Source organism: Phyllobates terribilis, unplaced genomic scaffold (assembly GCF_046119375.1).
Source record: "Phyllobates terribilis strain yellow unplaced genomic scaffold, ASM4611937v1 Scaffold_5157__1_contigs__length_53884, whole genome shotgun sequence".
Classification (NCBI taxonomy): Eukaryota; Metazoa; Chordata; class Amphibia; order Anura; family Dendrobatidae; genus Phyllobates; species Phyllobates terribilis.
This window is the reverse complement of record NW_027367905.1, coordinates 711-22,793: the sequence shown is the minus strand read 5'-3', so window position 1 is coordinate 22,793 and position 22,083 is coordinate 711. Positions and strand designations below refer to the sequence as shown.

The window sequence follows — 22,083 nt, the reverse complement described above, 5'->3', positions numbered from 1 at the left end:
AGACTGAAGGTGGCTGCTGCTGTGCACAGGTATATAAAGGCTCAGAGCCTATTATGACACGCGCAGCCAGCGTTCCATTGCCACATTCCATCTACTGCAGGCAGGATACCTGGCTGGCTGAATGTCGCTGAGAAGCTCACAGAGACCGCCATAAGCAACAGTTTAACAGAATGCCACAGACTAATCAACCAAACTTTTTGGGTTGGGTTCTCTTTTATAGTCTGCAGGCATTAAATGAAAGAAGTCAGTGTTCCAGCAGAAGGAGACAACGTTTCAGAAAAGGCATTGTAGCAAACCAAAAAAGAAATTTTAAGCGCAGCAGAGTAACCAGCGCACATACCTGTTAGCTCAGGTGAGTTTAAAAGGCTGCTGTTGATAACAAGGGCATTTGCTAAATAGATGGTGTGTGTGCAACAATATACTGAAAGGTCAATTATATTGTGCAGCTTATCTCACCACCTGTAGTTATTTAGGTGAAAGCTCCAAAATGCTTGCCTAATATGTCTGTTTATCCAAAAGGAAGTAAAAAGGGAGAGCTAGAAAGATAGCATTGCATCACATTACATGGCAATGCAATGCACAGTTGCTGAAGATGAACCAAAATGAGCTTGTAATCTGGCTTCTGCAACTTTGAACATGAAAAATCCAATGAGGAGAAGAAAAGCAAAGCCAAAGAGTCCATCCCAAAATCCGACAAACAAGCAAAATGAACAAAAAACATTGAATTCAATTCTTTCTGATTTTAGAAACTGCATTAAAGAAGGGGTGCACCGGTCCTGGAGATACTGCAATACCAGGTCAATGCGTGGAGTGGACAGAGCAAGCTCTTTTTCCATCTCCCTGTTCTAAAAATCCATTTAATATATGGTCCCCAGATAGGGGACGTATCAGATATTAAACTGATAAGAACAGATACTACACTTGATCTTAGCCAAAAGGCCGAGAAGCGATAACCAGAATTGGTTTCAAACTACGGAGCCACCCAAGGATCCTGAAAAGTCCATTTGTGGAGATGAGCTCCTGGACTCCCGTTAAGAAGACATGTTGTCAACCTCTAGATCCCTTACATGCCTGCACTTTTCGGCTTGCTGCTGCTGCAATCCACGCGTTTTAGATCTGCATAACTCCACCTCTTTAAACACAGCACCTTCACCCCCTGCTGTTCCCACCCGCCTCAACACCGTTGGAAGGGAGGAGAACCAATTAAGGCGGGGGGTGGGGTGGAACGAGCAGCTGTCTACCCTTAGCAGGAGGGCTCCTGATTACATACCTCTCCTGCTGCTGCTGCTGCTGGCTGTCCAGCAGCAGACTGAAGGTGGCTGCTGCTGTGCACAGGTATATAAAGGCTCAGAGCCTATTATGACACGCGCAGCCAGCGTTCCATTGCCACATTCCATCTACTGCAGGCAGGATACCTGGCTGGCTGAATGTCGCTGAGAAGCTCACAGAGACCGCCATAAGCAACAGTTTAACAGAATGCCACAGACTAATCAACCAAACTTTTTGGGTTGGGTTCTCTTTTATAGTCTGCAGGCATTAAATGAAAGAAGTCAGTGTTCCAGCAGAAGGAGACAACGTTTCAGAAAAGGCATTGTAGCAAACCAAAAAAGAAATTTTAAGCGCAGCAGAGTAACCAGCGCACATACCTGTTAGCTCAGGTGAGTTTAAAAGGCTGCTGTTGATAACAAGGGCATTTGCTAAATAGATGGTGTGTGTGCAACAATATACTGAAAGGTCAATTATATTGTGCAGCTTATCTCACCACCTGTAGTTATTTAGGTGAAAGCTCCAAAATGCTTGCCTAATATGTCTGTTTATCCAAAAGGAAGTAAAAAGGGAGAGCTAGAAAGATAGCATTGCATCACATTACATGGCAATGCAATGCACAGTTGCTGAAGATGAACCAAAATGAGCTTGTAATCTGGCTTCTGCAACTTTGAACATGAAAAATCCAATGAGGAGAAGAAAAGCAAAGCCAAAGAGTCCATCCCAAAATCCGACAAACAAGCAAAATGAACAAAAAACATTGAATTCAATTCTTTCTGATTTTAGAAACTGCATTAAAGAAGGGGTGCACCGGTCCTGGAGATACTGCAATACCAGGTCAATGCGTGGAGTGGACAGAGCAAGCTCTTTTTCCATCTCCCTGTTCTAAAAATCCATTTAATATATGGTCCCCAGATAGGGGACGTATCAGATATTAAACTGATAAGAACAGATACTACACTTGATCTTAGCCAAAAGGCCGAGAAGCGATAACCAGAATTGGTTTCAAACTACGGAGCCACCCAAGGATCCTGAAAAGTCCATTTGTGGAGATGAGCTCCTGGACTCCCGTTAAGAAGACATGTTGTCAACCTCTAGATCCCTTACATGCCTGCACTTTTCGGCTTGCTGCTGCTGCAATCCACGCGTTTTAGATCTGCATAACTCCACCTCTTTAAACACAGCACCTTCACCCCCTGCTGTTCCCACCCGCCTCAACACCGTTGGAAGGGAGGAGAACCAATTAAGGCGGGGGGTGGGGTGGAACGAGCAGCTGTCTACCCTTAGCAGGAGGGCTCCTGATTACATACCTCTCCTGCTGCTGCTGCTGCTGGCTGTCCAGCAGCAGACTGAAGGTGGCTGCTGCTGTGCACAGGTATATAAAGGCTCAGAGCCTATTATGACACGCGCAGCCAGCGTTCCATTGCCACATTCCATCTACTGCAGGCAGGATACCTGGCTGGCTGAATGTCGCTGAGAAGCTCACAGAGACCGCCATAAGCAACAGTTTAACAGAATGCCACAGACTAATCAACCAAACTTTTTGGGTTGGGTTCTCTTTTATAGTCTGCAGGCATTAAATGAAAGAAGTCAGTGTTCCAGCAGAAGGAGACAACGTTTCAGAAAAGGCATTGTAGCAAACCAAAAAAGAAATTTTAAGCGCAGCAGAGTAACCAGCGCACATACCTGTTAGCTCAGGTGAGTTTAAAAGGCTGCTGTTGATAACAAGGGCATTTGCTAAATAGATGGTGTGTGTGCAACAATATACTGAAAGGTCAATTATATTGTGCAGCTTATCTCACCACCTGTAGTTATTTAGGTGAAAGCTCCAAAATGCTTGCCTAATATGTCTGTTTATCCAAAAGGAAGTAAAAAGGGAGAGCTAGAAAGATAGCATTGCATCACATTACATGGCAATGCAATGCACAGTTGCTGAAGATGAACCAAAATGAGCTTGTAATCTGGCTTCTGCAACTTTGAACATGAAAAATCCAATGAGGAGAAGAAAAGCAAAGCCAAAGAGTCCATCCCAAAATCCGACAAACAAGCAAAATGAACAAAAAACATTGAATTCAATTCTTTCTGATTTTAGAAACTGCATTAAAGAAGGGGTGCACCGGTCCTGGAGATACTGCAATACCAGGTCAATGCGTGGAGTGGACAGAGCAAGCTCTTTTTCCATCTCCCTGTTCTAAAAATCCATTTAATATATGGTCCCCAGATAGGGGACGTATCAGATATTAAACTGATAAGAACAGATACTACACTTGATCTTAGCCAAAAGGCCGAGAAGCGATAACCAGAATTGGTTTCAAACTACGGAGCCACCCAAGGATCCTGAAAAGTCCATTTGTGGAGATGAGCTCCTGGACTCCCGTTAAGAAGACATGTTGTCAACCTCTAGATCCCTTACATGCCTGCACTTTTCGGCTTGCTGCTGCTGCAATCCACGCGTTTTAGATCTGCATAACTCCACCTCTTTAAACACAGCACCTTCACCCCCTGCTGTTCCCACCCGCCTCAACACCGTTGGAAGGGAGGAGAACCAATTAAGGCGGGGGGTGGGGTGGAACGAGCAGCTGTCTACCCTTAGCAGGAGGGCTCCTGATTACATACCTCTCCTGCTGCTGCTGCTGCTGGCTGTCCAGCAGCAGACTGAAGGTGGCTGCTGCTGTGCACAGGTATATAAAGGCTCAGAGCCTATTATGACACGCGCAGCCAGCGTTCCATTGCCACATTCCATCTACTGCAGGCAGGATACCTGGCTGGCTGAATGTCGCTGAGAAGCTCACAGAGACCGCCATAAGCAACAGTTTAACAGAATGCCACAGACTAATCAACCAAACTTTTTGGGTTGGGTTCTCTTTTATAGTCTGCAGGCATTAAATGAAAGAAGTCAGTGTTCCAGCAGAAGGAGACAACGTTTCAGAAAAGGCATTGTAGCAAACCAAAAAAGAAATTTTAAGCGCAGCAGAGTAACCAGCGCACATACCTGTTAGCTCAGGTGAGTTTAAAAGGCTGCTGTTGATAACAAGGGCATTTGCTAAATAGATGGTGTGTGTGCAACAATATACTGAAAGGTCAATTATATTGTGCAGCTTATCTCACCACCTGTAGTTATTTAGGTGAAAGCTCCAAAATGCTTGCCTAATATGTCTGTTTATCCAAAAGGAAGTAAAAAGGGAGAGCTAGAAAGATAGCATTGCATCACATTACATGGCAATGCAATGCACAGTTGCTGAAGATGAACCAAAATGAGCTTGTAATCTGGCTTCTGCAACTTTGAACATGAAAAATCCAATGAGGAGAAGAAAAGCAAAGCCAAAGAGTCCATCCCAAAATCCGACAAACAAGCAAAATGAACAAAAAACATTGAATTCAATTCTTTCTGATTTTAGAAACTGCATTAAAGAAGGGGTGCACCGGTCCTGGAGATACTGCAATACCAGGTCAATGCGTGGAGTGGACAGAGCAAGCTCTTTTTCCATCTCCCTGTTCTAAAAATCCATTTAATATATGGTCCCCAGATAGGGGACGTATCAGATATTAAACTGATAAGAACAGATACTACACTTGATCTTAGCCAAAAGGCCGAGAAGCGATAACCAGAATTGGTTTCAAACTACGGAGCCACCCAAGGATCCTGAAAAGTCCATTTGTGGAGATGAGCTCCTGGACTCCCGTTAAGAAGACATGTTGTCAACCTCTAGATCCCTTACATGCCTGCACTTTTCGGCTTGCTGCTGCTGCAATCCACGCGTTTTAGATCTGCATAACTCCACCTCTTTAAACACAGCACCTTCACCCCCTGCTGTTCCCACCCGCCTCAACACCGTTGGAAGGGAGGAGAACCAATTAAGGCGGGGGGTGGGGTGGAACGAGCAGCTGTCTACCCTTAGCAGGAGGGCTCCTGATTACATACCTCTCCTGCTGCTGCTGCTGCTGGCTGTCCAGCAGCAGACTGAAGGTGGCTGCTGCTGTGCACAGGTATATAAAGGCTCAGAGCCTATTATGACACGCGCAGCCAGCGTTCCATTGCCACATTCCATCTACTGCAGGCAGGATACCTGGCTGGCTGAATGTCGCTGAGAAGCTCACAGAGACCGCCATAAGCAACAGTTTAACAGAATGCCACAGACTAATCAACCAAACTTTTTGGGTTGGGTTCTCTTTTATAGTCTGCAGGCATTAAATGAAAGAAGTCAGTGTTCCAGCAGAAGGAGACAACGTTTCAGAAAAGGCATTGTAGCAAACCAAAAAAGAAATTTTAAGCGCAGCAGAGTAACCAGCGCACATACCTGTTAGCTCAGGTGAGTTTAAAAGGCTGCTGTTGATAACAAGGGCATTTGCTAAATAGATGGTGTGTGTGCAACAATATACTGAAAGGTCAATTATATTGTGCAGCTTATCTCACCACCTGTAGTTATTTAGGTGAAAGCTCCAAAATGCTTGCCTAATATGTCTGTTTATCCAAAAGGAAGTAAAAAGGGAGAGCTAGAAAGATAGCATTGCATCACATTACATGGCAATGCAATGCACAGTTGCTGAAGATGAACCAAAATGAGCTTGTAATCTGGCTTCTGCAACTTTGAACATGAAAAATCCAATGAGGAGAAGAAAAGCAAAGCCAAAGAGTCCATCCCAAAATCCGACAAACAAGCAAAATGAACAAAAAACATTGAATTCAATTCTTTCTGATTTTAGAAACTGCATTAAAGAAGGGGTGCACCGGTCCTGGAGATACTGCAATACCAGGTCAATGCGTGGAGTGGACAGAGCAAGCTCTTTTTCCATCTCCCTGTTCTAAAAATCCATTTAATATATGGTCCCCAGATAGGGGACGTATCAGATATTAAACTGATAAGAACAGATACTACACTTGATCTTAGCCAAAAGGCCGAGAAGCGATAACCAGAATTGGTTTCAAACTACGGAGCCACCCAAGGATCCTGAAAAGTCCATTTGTGGAGATGAGCTCCTGGACTCCCGTTAAGAAGACATGTTGTCAACCTCTAGATCCCTTACATGCCTGCACTTTTCGGCTTGCTGCTGCTGCAATCCACGCGTTTTAGATCTGCATAACTCCACCTCTTTAAACACAGCACCTTCACCCCCTGCTGTTCCCACCCGCCTCAACACCGTTGGAAGGGAGGAGAACCAATTAAGGCGGGGGGTGGGGTGGAACGAGCAGCTGTCTACCCTTAGCAGGAGGGCTCCTGATTACATACCTCTCCTGCTGCTGCTGCTGCTGGCTGTCCAGCAGCAGACTGAAGGTGGCTGCTGCTGTGCACAGGTATATAAAGGCTCAGAGCCTATTATGACACGCGCAGCCAGCGTTCCATTGCCACATTCCATCTACTGCAGGCAGGATACCTGGCTGGCTGAATGTCGCTGAGAAGCTCACAGAGACCGCCATAAGCAACAGTTTAACAGAATGCCACAGACTAATCAACCAAACTTTTTGGGTTGGGTTCTCTTTTATAGTCTGCAGGCATTAAATGAAAGAAGTCAGTGTTCCAGCAGAAGGAGACAACGTTTCAGAAAAGGCATTGTAGCAAACCAAAAAAGAAATTTTAAGCGCAGCAGAGTAACCAGCGCACATACCTGTTAGCTCAGGTGAGTTTAAAAGGCTGCTGTTGATAACAAGGGCATTTGCTAAATAGATGGTGTGTGTGCAACAATATACTGAAAGGTCAATTATATTGTGCAGCTTATCTCACCACCTGTAGTTATTTAGGTGAAAGCTCCAAAATGCTTGCCTAATATGTCTGTTTATCCAAAAGGAAGTAAAAAGGGAGAGCTAGAAAGATAGCATTGCATCACATTACATGGCAATGCAATGCACAGTTGCTGAAGATGAACCAAAATGAGCTTGTAATCTGGCTTCTGCAACTTTGAACATGAAAAATCCAATGAGGAGAAGAAAAGCAAAGCCAAAGAGTCCATCCCAAAATCCGACAAACAAGCAAAATGAACAAAAAACATTGAATTCAATTCTTTCTGATTTTAGAAACTGCATTAAAGAAGGGGTGCACCGGTCCTGGAGATACTGCAATACCAGGTCAATGCGTGGAGTGGACAGAGCAAGCTCTTTTTCCATCTCCCTGTTCTAAAAATCCATTTAATATATGGTCCCCAGATAGGGGACGTATCAGATATTAAACTGATAAGAACAGATACTACACTTGATCTTAGCCAAAAGGCCGAGAAGCGATAACCAGAATTGGTTTCAAACTACGGAGCCACCCAAGGATCCTGAAAAGTCCATTTGTGGAGATGAGCTCCTGGACTCCCGTTAAGAAGACATGTTGTCAACCTCTAGATCCCTTACATGCCTGCACTTTTCGGCTTGCTGCTGCTGCAATCCACGCGTTTTAGATCTGCATAACTCCACCTCTTTAAACACAGCACCTTCACCCCCTGCTGTTCCCACCCGCCTCAACACCGTTGGAAGGGAGGAGAACCAATTAAGGCGGGGGGTGGGGTGGAACGAGCAGCTGTCTACCCTTAGCAGGAGGGCTCCTGATTACATACCTCTCCTGCTGCTGCTGCTGCTGGCTGTCCAGCAGCAGACTGAAGGTGGCTGCTGCTGTGCACAGGTATATAAAGGCTCAGAGCCTATTATGACACGCGCAGCCAGCGTTCCATTGCCACATTCCATCTACTGCAGGCAGGATACCTGGCTGGCTGAATGTCGCTGAGAAGCTCACAGAGACCGCCATAAGCAACAGTTTAACAGAATGCCACAGACTAATCAACCAAACTTTTTGGGTTGGGTTCTCTTTTATAGTCTGCAGGCATTAAATGAAAGAAGTCAGTGTTCCAGCAGAAGGAGACAACGTTTCAGAAAAGGCATTGTAGCAAACCAAAAAAGAAATTTTAAGCGCAGCAGAGTAACCAGCGCACATACCTGTTAGCTCAGGTGAGTTTAAAAGGCTGCTGTTGATAACAAGGGCATTTGCTAAATAGATGGTGTGTGTGCAACAATATACTGAAAGGTCAATTATATTGTGCAGCTTATCTCACCACCTGTAGTTATTTAGGTGAAAGCTCCAAAATGCTTGCCTAATATGTCTGTTTATCCAAAAGGAAGTAAAAAGGGAGAGCTAGAAAGATAGCATTGCATCACATTACATGGCAATGCAATGCACAGTTGCTGAAGATGAACCAAAATGAGCTTGTAATCTGGCTTCTGCAACTTTGAACATGAAAAATCCAATGAGGAGAAGAAAAGCAAAGCCAAAGAGTCCATCCCAAAATCCGACAAACAAGCAAAATGAACAAAAAACATTGAATTCAATTCTTTCTGATTTTAGAAACTGCATTAAAGAAGGGGTGCACCGGTCCTGGAGATACTGCAATACCAGGTCAATGCGTGGAGTGGACAGAGCAAGCTCTTTTTCCATCTCCCTGTTCTAAAAATCCATTTAATATATGGTCCCCAGATAGGGGACGTATCAGATATTAAACTGATAAGAACAGATACTACACTTGATCTTAGCCAAAAGGCCGAGAAGCGATAACCAGAATTGGTTTCAAACTACGGAGCCACCCAAGGATCCTGAAAAGTCCATTTGTGGAGATGAGCTCCTGGACTCCCGTTAAGAAGACATGTTGTCAACCTCTAGATCCCTTACATGCCTGCACTTTTCGGCTTGCTGCTGCTGCAATCCACGCGTTTTAGATCTGCATAACTCCACCTCTTTAAACACAGCACCTTCACCCCCTGCTGTTCCCACCCGCCTCAACACCGTTGGAAGGGAGGAGAACCAATTAAGGCGGGGGGTGGGGTGGAACGAGCAGCTGTCTACCCTTAGCAGGAGGGCTCCTGATTACATACCTCTCCTGCTGCTGCTGCTGCTGGCTGTCCAGCAGCAGACTGAAGGTGGCTGCTGCTGTGCACAGGTATATAAAGGCTCAGAGCCTATTATGACACGCGCAGCCAGCGTTCCATTGCCACATTCCATCTACTGCAGGCAGGATACCTGGCTGGCTGAATGTCGCTGAGAAGCTCACAGAGACCGCCATAAGCAACAGTTTAACAGAATGCCACAGACTAATCAACCAAACTTTTTGGGTTGGGTTCTCTTTTATAGTCTGCAGGCATTAAATGAAAGAAGTCAGTGTTCCAGCAGAAGGAGACAACGTTTCAGAAAAGGCATTGTAGCAAACCAAAAAAGAAATTTTAAGCGCAGCAGAGTAACCAGCGCACATACCTGTTAGCTCAGGTGAGTTTAAAAGGCTGCTGTTGATAACAAGGGCATTTGCTAAATAGATGGTGTGTGTGCAACAATATACTGAAAGGTCAATTATATTGTGCAGCTTATCTCACCACCTGTAGTTATTTAGGTGAAAGCTCCAAAATGCTTGCCTAATATGTCTGTTTATCCAAAAGGAAGTAAAAAGGGAGAGCTAGAAAGATAGCATTGCATCACATTACATGGCAATGCAATGCACAGTTGCTGAAGATGAACCAAAATGAGCTTGTAATCTGGCTTCTGCAACTTTGAACATGAAAAATCCAATGAGGAGAAGAAAAGCAAAGCCAAAGAGTCCATCCCAAAATCCGACAAACAAGCAAAATGAACAAAAAACATTGAATTCAATTCTTTCTGATTTTAGAAACTGCATTAAAGAAGGGGTGCACCGGTCCTGGAGATACTGCAATACCAGGTCAATGCGTGGAGTGGACAGAGCAAGCTCTTTTTCCATCTCCCTGTTCTAAAAATCCATTTAATATATGGTCCCCAGATAGGGGACGTATCAGATATTAAACTGATAAGAACAGATACTACACTTGATCTTAGCCAAAAGGCCGAGAAGCGATAACCAGAATTGGTTTCAAACTACGGAGCCACCCAAGGATCCTGAAAAGTCCATTTGTGGAGATGAGCTCCTGGACTCCCGTTAAGAAGACATGTTGTCAACCTCTAGATCCCTTACATGCCTGCACTTTTCGGCTTGCTGCTGCTGCAATCCACGCGTTTTAGATCTGCATAACTCCACCTCTTTAAACACAGCACCTTCACCCCCTGCTGTTCCCACCCGCCTCAACACCGTTGGAAGGGAGGAGAACCAATTAAGGCGGGGGGTGGGGTGGAACGAGCAGCTGTCTACCCTTAGCAGGAGGGCTCCTGATTACATACCTCTCCTGCTGCTGCTGCTGCTGGCTGTCCAGCAGCAGACTGAAGGTGGCTGCTGCTGTGCACAGGTATATAAAGGCTCAGAGCCTATTATGACACGCGCAGCCAGCGTTCCATTGCCACATTCCATCTACTGCAGGCAGGATACCTGGCTGGCTGAATGTCGCTGAGAAGCTCACAGAGACCGCCATAAGCAACAGTTTAACAGAATGCCACAGACTAATCAACCAAACTTTTTGGGTTGGGTTCTCTTTTATAGTCTGCAGGCATTAAATGAAAGAAGTCAGTGTTCCAGCAGAAGGAGACAACGTTTCAGAAAAGGCATTGTAGCAAACCAAAAAAGAAATTTTAAGCGCAGCAGAGTAACCAGCGCACATACCTGTTAGCTCAGGTGAGTTTAAAAGGCTGCTGTTGATAACAAGGGCATTTGCTAAATAGATGGTGTGTGTGCAACAATATACTGAAAGGTCAATTATATTGTGCAGCTTATCTCACCACCTGTAGTTATTTAGGTGAAAGCTCCAAAATGCTTGCCTAATATGTCTGTTTATCCAAAAGGAAGTAAAAAGGGAGAGCTAGAAAGATAGCATTGCATCACATTACATGGCAATGCAATGCACAGTTGCTGAAGATGAACCAAAATGAGCTTGTAATCTGGCTTCTGCAACTTTGAACATGAAAAATCCAATGAGGAGAAGAAAAGCAAAGCCAAAGAGTCCATCCCAAAATCCGACAAACAAGCAAAATGAACAAAAAACATTGAATTCAATTCTTTCTGATTTTAGAAACTGCATTAAAGAAGGGGTGCACCGGTCCTGGAGATACTGCAATACCAGGTCAATGCGTGGAGTGGACAGAGCAAGCTCTTTTTCCATCTCCCTGTTCTAAAAATCCATTTAATATATGGTCCCCAGATAGGGGACGTATCAGATATTAAACTGATAAGAACAGATACTACACTTGATCTTAGCCAAAAGGCCGAGAAGCGATAACCAGAATTGGTTTCAAACTACGGAGCCACCCAAGGATCCTGAAAAGTCCATTTGTGGAGATGAGCTCCTGGACTCCCGTTAAGAAGACATGTTGTCAACCTCTAGATCCCTTACATGCCTGCACTTTTCGGCTTGCTGCTGCTGCAATCCACGCGTTTTAGATCTGCATAACTCCACCTCTTTAAACACAGCACCTTCACCCCCTGCTGTTCCCACCCGCCTCAACACCGTTGGAAGGGAGGAGAACCAATTAAGGCGGGGGGTGGGGTGGAACGAGCAGCTGTCTACCCTTAGCAGGAGGGCTCCTGATTACATACCTCTCCTGCTGCTGCTGCTGCTGGCTGTCCAGCAGCAGACTGAAGGTGGCTGCTGCTGTGCACAGGTATATAAAGGCTCAGAGCCTATTATGACACGCGCAGCCAGCGTTCCATTGCCACATTCCATCTACTGCAGGCAGGATACCTGGCTGGCTGAATGTCGCTGAGAAGCTCACAGAGACCGCCATAAGCAACAGTTTAACAGAATGCCACAGACTAATCAACCAAACTTTTTGGGTTGGGTTCTCTTTTATAGTCTGCAGGCATTAAATGAAAGAAGTCAGTGTTCCAGCAGAAGGAGACAACGTTTCAGAAAAGGCATTGTAGCAAACCAAAAAAGAAATTTTAAGCGCAGCAGAGTAACCAGCGCACATACCTGTTAGCTCAGGTGAGTTTAAAAGGCTGCTGTTGATAACAAGGGCATTTGCTAAATAGATGGTGTGTGTGCAACAATATACTGAAAGGTCAATTATATTGTGCAGCTTATCTCACCACCTGTAGTTATTTAGGTGAAAGCTCCAAAATGCTTGCCTAATATGTCTGTTTATCCAAAAGGAAGTAAAAAGGGAGAGCTAGAAAGATAGCATTGCATCACATTACATGGCAATGCAATGCACAGTTGCTGAAGATGAACCAAAATGAGCTTGTAATCTGGCTTCTGCAACTTTGAACATGAAAAATCCAATGAGGAGAAGAAAAGCAAAGCCAAAGAGTCCATCCCAAAATCCGACAAACAAGCAAAATGAACAAAAAACATTGAATTCAATTCTTTCTGATTTTAGAAACTGCATTAAAGAAGGGGTGCACCGGTCCTGGAGATACTGCAATACCAGGTCAATGCGTGGAGTGGACAGAGCAAGCTCTTTTTCCATCTCCCTGTTCTAAAAATCCATTTAATATATGGTCCCCAGATAGGGGACGTATCAGATATTAAACTGATAAGAACAGATACTACACTTGATCTTAGCCAAAAGGCCGAGAAGCGATAACCAGAATTGGTTTCAAACTACGGAGCCACCCAAGGATCCTGAAAAGTCCATTTGTGGAGATGAGCTCCTGGACTCCCGTTAAGAAGACATGTTGTCAACCTCTAGATCCCTTACATGCCTGCACTTTTCGGCTTGCTGCTGCTGCAATCCACGCGTTTTAGATCTGCATAACTCCACCTCTTTAAACACAGCACCTTCACCCCCTGCTGTTCCCACCCGCCTCAACACCGTTGGAAGGGAGGAGAACCAATTAAGGCGGGGGGTGGGGTGGAACGAGCAGCTGTCTACCCTTAGCAGGAGGGCTCCTGATTACATACCTCTCCTGCTGCTGCTGCTGCTGGCTGTCCAGCAGCAGACTGAAGGTGGCTGCTGCTGTGCACAGGTATATAAAGGCTCAGAGCCTATTATGACACGCGCAGCCAGCGTTCCATTGCCACATTCCATCTACTGCAGGCAGGATACCTGGCTGGCTGAATGTCGCTGAGAAGCTCACAGAGACCGCCATAAGCAACAGTTTAACAGAATGCCACAGACTAATCAACCAAACTTTTTGGGTTGGGTTCTCTTTTATAGTCTGCAGGCATTAAATGAAAGAAGTCAGTGTTCCAGCAGAAGGAGACAACGTTTCAGAAAAGGCATTGTAGCAAACCAAAAAAGAAATTTTAAGCGCAGCAGAGTAACCAGCGCACATACCTGTTAGCTCAGGTGAGTTTAAAAGGCTGCTGTTGATAACAAGGGCATTTGCTAAATAGATGGTGTGTGTGCAACAATATACTGAAAGGTCAATTATATTGTGCAGCTTATCTCACCACCTGTAGTTATTTAGGTGAAAGCTCCAAAATGCTTGCCTAATATGTCTGTTTATCCAAAAGGAAGTAAAAAGGGAGAGCTAGAAAGATAGCATTGCATCACATTACATGGCAATGCAATGCACAGTTGCTGAAGATGAACCAAAATGAGCTTGTAATCTGGCTTCTGCAACTTTGAACATGAAAAATCCAATGAGGAGAAGAAAAGCAAAGCCAAAGAGTCCATCCCAAAATCCGACAAACAAGCAAAATGAACAAAAAACATTGAATTCAATTCTTTCTGATTTTAGAAACTGCATTAAAGAAGGGGTGCACCGGTCCTGGAGATACTGCAATACCAGGTCAATGCGTGGAGTGGACAGAGCAAGCTCTTTTTCCATCTCCCTGTTCTAAAAATCCATTTAATATATGGTCCCCAGATAGGGGACGTATCAGATATTAAACTGATAAGAACAGATACTACACTTGATCTTAGCCAAAAGGCCGAGAAGCGATAACCAGAATTGGTTTCAAACTACGGAGCCACCCAAGGATCCTGAAAAGTCCATTTGTGGAGATGAGCTCCTGGACTCCCGTTAAGAAGACATGTTGTCAACCTCTAGATCCCTTACATGCCTGCACTTTTCGGCTTGCTGCTGCTGCAATCCACGCGTTTTAGATCTGCATAACTCCACCTCTTTAAACACAGCACCTTCACCCCCTGCTGTTCCCACCCGCCTCAACACCGTTGGAAGGGAGGAGAACCAATTAAGGCGGGGGGTGGGGTGGAACGAGCAGCTGTCTACCCTTAGCAGGAGGGCTCCTGATTACATACCTCTCCTGCTGCTGCTGCTGCTGGCTGTCCAGCAGCAGACTGAAGGTGGCTGCTGCTGTGCACAGGTATATAAAGGCTCAGAGCCTATTATGACACGCGCAGCCAGCGTTCCATTGCCACATTCCATCTACTGCAGGCAGGATACCTGGCTGGCTGAATGTCGCTGAGAAGCTCACAGAGACCGCCATAAGCAACAGTTTAACAGAATGCCACAGACTAATCAACCAAACTTTTTGGGTTGGGTTCTCTTTTATAGTCTGCAGGCATTAAATGAAAGAAGTCAGTGTTCCAGCAGAAGGAGACAACGTTTCAGAAAAGGCATTGTAGCAAACCAAAAAAGAAATTTTAAGCGCAGCAGAGTAACCAGCGCACATACCTGTTAGCTCAGGTGAGTTTAAAAGGCTGCTGTTGATAACAAGGGCATTTGCTAAATAGATGGTGTGTGTGCAACAATATACTGAAAGGTCAATTATATTGTGCAGCTTATCTCACCACCTGTAGTTATTTAGGTGAAAGCTCCAAAATGCTTGCCTAATATGTCTGTTTATCCAAAAGGAAGTAAAAAGGGAGAGCTAGAAAGATAGCATTGCATCACATTACATGGCAATGCAATGCACAGTTGCTGAAGATGAACCAAAATGAGCTTGTAATCTGGCTTCTGCAACTTTGAACATGAAAAATCCAATGAGGAGAAGAAAAGCAAAGCCAAAGAGTCCATCCCAAAATCCGACAAACAAGCAAAATGAACAAAAAACATTGAATTCAATTCTTTCTGATTTTAGAAACTGCATTAAAGAAGGGGTGCACCGGTCCTGGAGATACTGCAATACCAGGTCAATGCGTGGAGTGGACAGAGCAAGCTCTTTTTCCATCTCCCTGTTCTAAAAATCCATTTAATATATGGTCCCCAGATAGGGGACGTATCAGATATTAAACTGATAAGAACAGATACTACACTTGATCTTAGCCAAAAGGCCGAGAAGCGATAACCAGAATTGGTTTCAAACTACGGAGCCACCCAAGGATCCTGAAAAGTCCATTTGTGGAGATGAGCTCCTGGACTCCCGTTAAGAAGACATGTTGTCAACCTCTAGATCCCTTACATGCCTGCACTTTTCGGCTTGCTGCTGCTGCAATCCACGCGTTTTAGATCTGCATAACTCCACCTCTTTAAACACAGCACCTTCACCCCCTGCTGTTCCCACCCGCCTCAACACCGTTGGAAGGGAGGAGAACCAATTAAGGCGGGGGGTGGGGTGGAACGAGCAGCTGTCTACCCTTAGCAGGAGGGCTCCTGATTACATACCTCTCCTGCTGCTGCTGCTGCTGGCTGTCCAGCAGCAGACTGAAGGTGGCTGCTGCTGTGCACAGGTATATAAAGGCTCAGAGCCTATTATGACACGCGCAGCCAGCGTTCCATTGCCACATTCCATCTACTGCAGGCAGGATACCTGGCTGGCTGAATGTCGCTGAGAAGCTCACAGAGACCGCCATAAGCAACAGTTTAACAGAATGCCACAGACTAATCAACCAAACTTTTTGGGTTGGGTTCTCTTTTATAGTCTGCAGGCATTAAATGAAAGAAGTCAGTGTTCCAGCAGAAGGAGACAACGTTTCAGAAAAGGCATTGTAGCAAACCAAAAAAGAAATTTTAAGCGCAGCAGAGTAACCAGCGCACATACCTGTTAGCTCAGGTGAGTTTAAAAGGCTGCTGTTGATAACAAGGGCATTTGCTAAATAGATGGTGTGTGTGCAACAATATACTGAAAGGTCAATTATATTGTGCAGCTTATCTCACCACCTGTAGTTATTTAGGTGAAAGCTCCAAAATGCTTGCCTAATATGTCTGTTTATCCAAAAGGAAGTAAAAAGGGAGAGCTAGAAAGATAGCATTGCATCACATTACATGGCAATGCAATGCACAGTTGCTGAAGATGAACCAAAATGAGCTTGTAATCTGGCTTCTGCAACTTTGAACATGAAAAATCCAATGAGGAGAAGAAAAGCAAAGCCAAAGAGTCCATCCCAAAATCCGACAAACAAGCAAAATGAACAAAAAACATTGAATTCAATTCTTTCTGATTTTAGAAACTGCATTAAAGAAGGGGTGCACCGGTCCTGGAGATACTGCAATACCAGGTCAATGCGTGGAGTGGACAGAGCAAGCTCTTTTTCCATCTCCCTGTTCTAAAAATCCATTTAATATATGGTCCCCAGATAGGGGACGTATCAGATATTAAACTGATAAGAACAGATACTACACTTGATCTTAGCCAAAAGGCCGAGAAGCGATAACCAGAATTGGTTTCAAACTACGGAGCCACCCAAGGATCCTGAAAAGTCCATTTGTGGAGATGAGCTCCTGGACTCCCGTTAAGAAGACATGTTGTCAACCTCTAGATCCCTTACATGCCTGCACTTTTCGGCTTGCTGCTGCTGCAATCCACGCGTTTTAGATCTGCATAACTCCACCTCTTTAAACACAGCACCTTCACCCCCTGCTGTTCCCACCCGCCTCAACACCGTTGGAAGGGAGGAGAACCAATTAAGGCGGGGGTGGGGTGGAACGAGCAGCTGTCTACCCTTAGCAGGAGGGCTCCTGATTACATACCTCTCCTGCTGCTGCTGCTGCTGGCTGTCCAGCAGCAGACTGAAGGTGGCTGCTGCTGTGCACAGGTATATAAAGGCTCAGAGCCTATTATGACACGCGCAGCCAGCGTTCCATTGCCACATTCCATCTACTGCAGGCAGGATACCTGGCTGGCTGAATGTCGCTGAGAAGCTCACAGAGACCGCCATAAGCAACAGTTTAACAGAATGCCACAGACTAATCAACCAAACTTTTTGGGTTGGGTTCTCTTTTATAGTCTGCAGGCATTAAATGAAAGAAGTCAGTGTTCCAGCAGAAGGAGACAACGTTTCAGAAAAGGCATTGTAGCAAACCAAAAAAGAAATTTTAAGCGCAGCAGAGTAACCAGCGCACATACCTGTTAGCTCAGGTGAGTTTAAAAGGCTGCTGTTGATAACAAGGGCATTTGCTAAATAGATGGTGTGTGTGCAACAATATACTGAAAGGTCAATTATATTGTGCAGCTTATCTCACCACCTGTAGTTATTTAGGTGAAAGCTCCAAAATGCTTGCCTAATATGTCTGTTTATCCAAAAGGAAGTAAAAAGGGAGAGCTAGAAAGATAGCATTGCATCACATTACATGGCAATGCAATGCACAGTTGCTGAAGATGAACCAAAATGAGCTTGTAATCTGGCTTCTGCAACTTTGAACATGAAAAATCCAATGAGGAGAAGAAAAGCAAAGCCAAAGAGTCCATCCCAAAATCCGACAAACAAGCAAAATGAACAAAAAACATTGAATTCAATTCTTTCTGATTTTAGAAACTGCATTAAAGAAGGGGTGCACCGGTCCTGGAGATACTGCAATACCAGGTCAATGCGTGGAGTGGACAGAGCAAGCTCTTTTTCCATCTCCCTGTTCTAAAAATCCATTTAATATATGGTCCCCAGATAGGGGACGTATCAGATATTAAACTGATAAGAACAGATACTACACTTGATCTTAGCCAAAAGGCCGAGAAGCGATAACCAGAATTGGTTTCAAACTACGGAGCCACCCAAGGATCCTGAAAAGTCCATTTGTGGAGATGAGCTCCTGGACTCCCGTTAAGAAGACATGTTGTCAACCTCTAGATCCCTTACATGCCTGCACTTTTCGGCTTGCTGCTGCTGCAATCCACGCGTTTTAGATCTGCATAACTCCACCTCTTTAAACACAGCACCTTCACCCCCTGCTGTTCCCACCCGCCTCAACACCGTTGGAAGGGAGGAGAACCAATTAAGGCGGGGGGTGGGGTGGAACGAGCAGCTGTCTACCCTTAGCAGGAGGGCTCCTGATTACATACCTCTCCTGCTGCTGCTGCTGCTGGCTGTCCAGCAGCAGACTGAAGGTGGCTGCTGCTGTGCACAGGTATATAAAGGCTCAGAGCCTATTATGACACGCGCAGCCAGCGTTCCATTGCCACATTCCATCTACTGCAGGCAGGATACCTGGCTGGCTGAATGTCGCTGAGAAGCTCACAGAGACCGCCATAAGCAACAGTTTAACAGAATGCCACAGACTAATCAACCAAACTTTTTGGGTTGGGTTCTCTTTTATAGTCTGCAGGCATTAAATGAAAGAAGTCAGTGTTCCAGCAGAAGGAGACAACGTTTCAGAAAAGGCATTGTAGCAAACCAAAAAAGAAATTTTAAGCGCAGCAGAGTAACCAGCGCACATACCTGTTAGCTCAGGTGAGTTTAAAAGGCTGCTGTTGATAACAAGGGCATTTGCTAAATAGATGGTGTGTGTGCAACAATATACTGAAAGGTCAATTATATTGTGCAGCTTATCTCACCACCTGTAGTTATTTAGGTGAAAGCTCCAAAATGCTTGCCTAATATGTCTGTTTATCCAAAAGGAAGTAAAAAGGGAGAGCTAGAAAGATAGCATTGCATCACATTACATGGCAATGCAATGCACAGTTGCTGAAGATGAACCAAAATGAGCTTGTAATCTGGGCTTCTGCAACTTTGAACATGAAAAATCCAATGAGGAGAAGAAAAGCAAAGCCAAAGAGTCCATCCCAAAATCCGACAAACAAGCAAAATGAACAAAAAACATTGAATTCAATTCTTTCTGATTTTAGAAACTGCATTAAAGAAGGGGTGCACCGGTCCTGGAGATACTGCAATACCAGGTCAATGCGTGGAGTGGACAGAGCAAGCTCTTTTTCCATCTCCCCTGTTCTAAAAATCCATTAATATATGGTCCCCAGATAGGGGACGTATCAGATATTAAACTGATAAGAACAGATACTACACTTGATCTTAGCCAAAAGGCCGAGAAGCGATAACCAGAATTGGTTTCAAACTACGGAGCCACCCAAGGATCCTGAAAAGTCCATTTGTGGAGATGAGCTCCTGGACTCCCGTTAAGAAGACATGTTGTCAACCTCTAGATCCCTTACATGCCTGCACTTTTCGGCTTGCTGCTGCTGCAATCCACGCGTTTTAGATCTGCATAACTCCACCTCTTTAAACACAGCACCTTCACCCCCTGCTGTTCCCACCCGCCTCAACACCGTTGGAAGGGAGGAGAACCAATTAAGGCGGGGGGTGGGGTGGAACGAGCAGCTGTCTACCCTTAGCAGGAGGGCTCCTGATTACATACCTCTCCTGCTGCTGCTGCTGCTGGCTGTCCAGCAGCAGACTGAAGGTGGCTGCTGCTGTGCACAGGTATATAAAGGCTCAGAGCCTATTATGACACGCGCAGCCAGCGTTCCATTGCCACATTCCATCTACTGCAGGCAGGATACCTGGCTGGCTGAATGTCGCTGAGAAGCTCACAGAGACCGCCATAAGCAACAGTTTAACAGAATGCCACAGACTAATCAACCAAACTTTTTGGGTTGGGTTCTCTTTTATAGTCTGCAGGCATTAAATGAAAGAAGTCAGTGTTCCAGCAGAAGGAGACAACGTTTCAGAAAAGGCATTGTAGCAAACCAAAAAAGAAATTTTAAGCGCAGCAGAGTAACCAGCGCACATACCTGTTAGCTCAGGTGAGTTTAAAAGGCTGCTGTTGATAACAAGGGCATTTGCTAAATAGATGGTGTGTGTGCAACAATATACTGAAAGGTCAATTATATTGTGCAGCTTATCTCACCACCTGTAGTTATTTAGGTGAAAGCTCCAAAATGCTTGCCTAATATGTCTGTTTATCCAAAAGGAAGTAAAAAGGGAGAGCTAGAAAGATAGCATTGCATCACATTACATGGCAATGCAATGCACAGTTGCTGAAGATGAACCAAAATGAGCTTGTAATCTGGCTTCTGCAACTTTGAACATGAAAAATCCAATGAGGAGAAGAAAAGCAAAGCCAAAGAGTCCATCCCAAAATCCGACAAACAAGCAAAATGAACAAAAAACATTGAATTCAATTCTTTCTGATTTTAGAAACTGCATTAAAGAAGGGGTGCACCGGTCCTGGAGATACTGCAATACCAGGTCAATGCGTGGAGTGGACAGAGCAAGCTCTTTTTCCATCTCCCTGTTCTAAAAATCCATTTAATATATGGTCCCCAGATAGGGGACGTATCAGATATTAAACTGATAAGAACAGATACTACACTTGATCTTAGCCAAAAGGCCGAGAAGCGATAACCAGAATTGGTTTCAAACTACGGAGCCACCCAAGGATCCTGAAAAGTCCATTTGTGGAGATGAGCTCCTGGACTCCCGTTAAGAAGACATGTTGTCAACCTCTAGATCCCTTACATGCCTGCACTTTTCGGCTTGCTGCTGCTGCAATCCACGCGTTTTAGATCTGCATAACTCCACCTCTTTAAACACAGCACCTTCACCCCCTGCTGTTCCCACCCGCCTCAACACCGTTGGAAGGGAGGAGAACCAATTAAGGCGGGGGGTGGGGTGGAACGAGCAGCTGTCTACCCTTAGCAGGAGGGCTCCTGATTACATACCTCTCCTGCTGCTGCTGCTGCTGGCTGTCCAGCAGCAGACTGAAGGTGGCTGCTGCTGTGCACAGGTATATAAAGGCTCAGAGCCTATTATGACACGCGCAGCCAGCGTTCCATTGCCACATTCCATCTACTGCAGGCAGGATACCTGGCTGGCTGAATGTCGCTGAGAAGCTCACAGAGACCGCCATAAGCAACAGTTTAACAGAATGCCACAGACTAATCAACCAAACTTTTTGGGTTGGGTTCTCTTTTATAGTCTGCAGGCATTAAATGAAAGAAGTCAGTGTTCCAGCAGAAGGAGACAACGTTTCAGAAAAGGCATTGTAGCAAACCAAAAAAGAAATTTTAAGCGCAGCAGAGTAACCAGCGCACATACCTGTTAGCTCAGGTGAGTTTAAAAGGCTGCTGTTGATAACAAGGGCATTTGCTAAATAGATGGTGTGTGTGCAACAATATACTGAAAGGTCAATTATATTGTGCAGCTTATCTCACCACCTGTAGTTATTTAGGTGAAAGCTCCAAAATGCTTGCCTAATATGTCTGTTTATCCAAAAGGAAGTAAAAAGGGAGAGCTAGAAAGATAGCATTGCATCACATTACATGGCAATGCAATGCACAGTTGCTGAAGATGAACCAAAATGAGCTTGTAATCTGGCTTCTGCAACTTTGAACATGAAAAATCCAATGAGGAGAAGAAAAGCAAAGCCAAAGAGTCCATCCCAAAATCCGACAAACAAGCAAAATGAACAAAAAACATTGAATTCAATTCTTTCTGATTTTAGAAACTGCATTAAAGAAGGGGTGCACCGGTCCTGGAGATACTGCAATACCAGGTCAATGCGTGGAGTGGACAGAGCAAGCTCTTTTTCCATCTCCCTGTTCTAAAAATCCATTTAATATATGGTCCCCAGATAGGGGACGTATCAGATATTAAACTGATAAGAACAGATACTACACTTGATCTTAGCCAAAAGGCCGAGAAGCGATAACCAGAATTGGTTTCAAACTACGGAGCCACCCAAGGATCCTGAAAAGTCCATTTGTGGAGATGAGCTCCTGGACTCCCGTTAAGAAGACATGTTGTCAACCTCTAGATCCCTTACATGCCTGCACTTTTCGGCTTGCTGCTGCTGCAATCCACGCGTTTTAGATCTGCATAACTCCACCTCTTTAAACACAGCACCTTCACCCCCTGCTGTTCCCACCCGCCTCAACACCGTTGG

General features: G+C 44.9%; 17 non-coding genes across 17 annotated transcripts; all 17 read right to left on the bottom strand.

The window, feature by feature from the left end:
* Positions 1-760: 760 nt before the first annotated feature.
* Positions 761-951, bottom strand: LOC141249810 (U2 spliceosomal RNA). Its single transcript, XR_012312333.1, has one exon. It is a non-coding gene; the product is annotated as a U2 spliceosomal RNA (small nuclear RNA).
* Positions 952-2,066: 1,115 nt separating this feature from the next.
* Positions 2,067-2,257, bottom strand: LOC141249807 (U2 spliceosomal RNA). Its single transcript, XR_012312331.1, has one exon. It is a non-coding gene; the product is annotated as a U2 spliceosomal RNA (small nuclear RNA).
* Positions 2,258-3,372: 1,115 nt separating this feature from the next.
* Positions 3,373-3,563, bottom strand: LOC141249806 (U2 spliceosomal RNA). Its single transcript, XR_012312330.1, has one exon. It is a non-coding gene; the product is annotated as a U2 spliceosomal RNA (small nuclear RNA).
* A 1,115-nt stretch (positions 3,564-4,678) lies between these two features.
* LOC141249805 (U2 spliceosomal RNA) lies at positions 4,679-4,869 on the bottom strand. The gene has a single exon (XR_012312329.1). It is a non-coding gene; the product is annotated as a U2 spliceosomal RNA (small nuclear RNA).
* A 1,115-nt stretch (positions 4,870-5,984) lies between these two features.
* On the bottom strand, positions 5,985-6,175 carry LOC141249804 (U2 spliceosomal RNA). The gene has a single exon (XR_012312328.1). It is a non-coding gene; the product is annotated as a U2 spliceosomal RNA (small nuclear RNA).
* A 1,115-nt stretch (positions 6,176-7,290) lies between these two features.
* LOC141249803 (U2 spliceosomal RNA) lies at positions 7,291-7,481 on the bottom strand. The gene has a single exon (XR_012312327.1). It is a non-coding gene; the product is annotated as a U2 spliceosomal RNA (small nuclear RNA).
* A 1,115-nt stretch (positions 7,482-8,596) lies between these two features.
* On the bottom strand, positions 8,597-8,787 carry LOC141249802 (U2 spliceosomal RNA). The gene has a single exon (XR_012312326.1). It is a non-coding gene; the product is annotated as a U2 spliceosomal RNA (small nuclear RNA).
* Positions 8,788-9,902: 1,115 nt separating this feature from the next.
* Positions 9,903-10,093, bottom strand: LOC141249801 (U2 spliceosomal RNA). Its single transcript, XR_012312324.1, has one exon. It is a non-coding gene; the product is annotated as a U2 spliceosomal RNA (small nuclear RNA).
* A 1,115-nt stretch (positions 10,094-11,208) lies between these two features.
* Positions 11,209-11,399, bottom strand: LOC141249800 (U2 spliceosomal RNA). The gene has a single exon (XR_012312323.1). It is a non-coding gene; the product is annotated as a U2 spliceosomal RNA (small nuclear RNA).
* Positions 11,400-12,514: 1,115 nt separating this feature from the next.
* LOC141249799 (U2 spliceosomal RNA) lies at positions 12,515-12,705 on the bottom strand. Its single transcript, XR_012312322.1, has one exon. It is a non-coding gene; the product is annotated as a U2 spliceosomal RNA (small nuclear RNA).
* A 1,115-nt stretch (positions 12,706-13,820) lies between these two features.
* LOC141249798 (U2 spliceosomal RNA) lies at positions 13,821-14,011 on the bottom strand. The gene has a single exon (XR_012312321.1). It is a non-coding gene; the product is annotated as a U2 spliceosomal RNA (small nuclear RNA).
* Positions 14,012-15,126: 1,115 nt separating this feature from the next.
* LOC141249839 (U2 spliceosomal RNA) lies at positions 15,127-15,317 on the bottom strand. The gene has a single exon (XR_012312361.1). It is a non-coding gene; the product is annotated as a U2 spliceosomal RNA (small nuclear RNA).
* A 1,115-nt stretch (positions 15,318-16,432) lies between these two features.
* LOC141249832 (U2 spliceosomal RNA) lies at positions 16,433-16,623 on the bottom strand. Its single transcript, XR_012312354.1, has one exon. It is a non-coding gene; the product is annotated as a U2 spliceosomal RNA (small nuclear RNA).
* A 1,114-nt stretch (positions 16,624-17,737) lies between these two features.
* Positions 17,738-17,928, bottom strand: LOC141249820 (U2 spliceosomal RNA). Its single transcript, XR_012312343.1, has one exon. It is a non-coding gene; the product is annotated as a U2 spliceosomal RNA (small nuclear RNA).
* A 1,116-nt stretch (positions 17,929-19,044) lies between these two features.
* LOC141249834 (U2 spliceosomal RNA) lies at positions 19,045-19,235 on the bottom strand. Its single transcript, XR_012312356.1, has one exon. It is a non-coding gene; the product is annotated as a U2 spliceosomal RNA (small nuclear RNA).
* Positions 19,236-20,350: 1,115 nt separating this feature from the next.
* On the bottom strand, positions 20,351-20,541 carry LOC141249809 (U2 spliceosomal RNA). The gene has a single exon (XR_012312332.1). It is a non-coding gene; the product is annotated as a U2 spliceosomal RNA (small nuclear RNA).
* A 1,115-nt stretch (positions 20,542-21,656) lies between these two features.
* Positions 21,657-21,847, bottom strand: LOC141249796 (U2 spliceosomal RNA). The gene has a single exon (XR_012312320.1). It is a non-coding gene; the product is annotated as a U2 spliceosomal RNA (small nuclear RNA).
* Between the last annotated feature and the right edge of the window lie 236 nt (positions 21,848-22,083).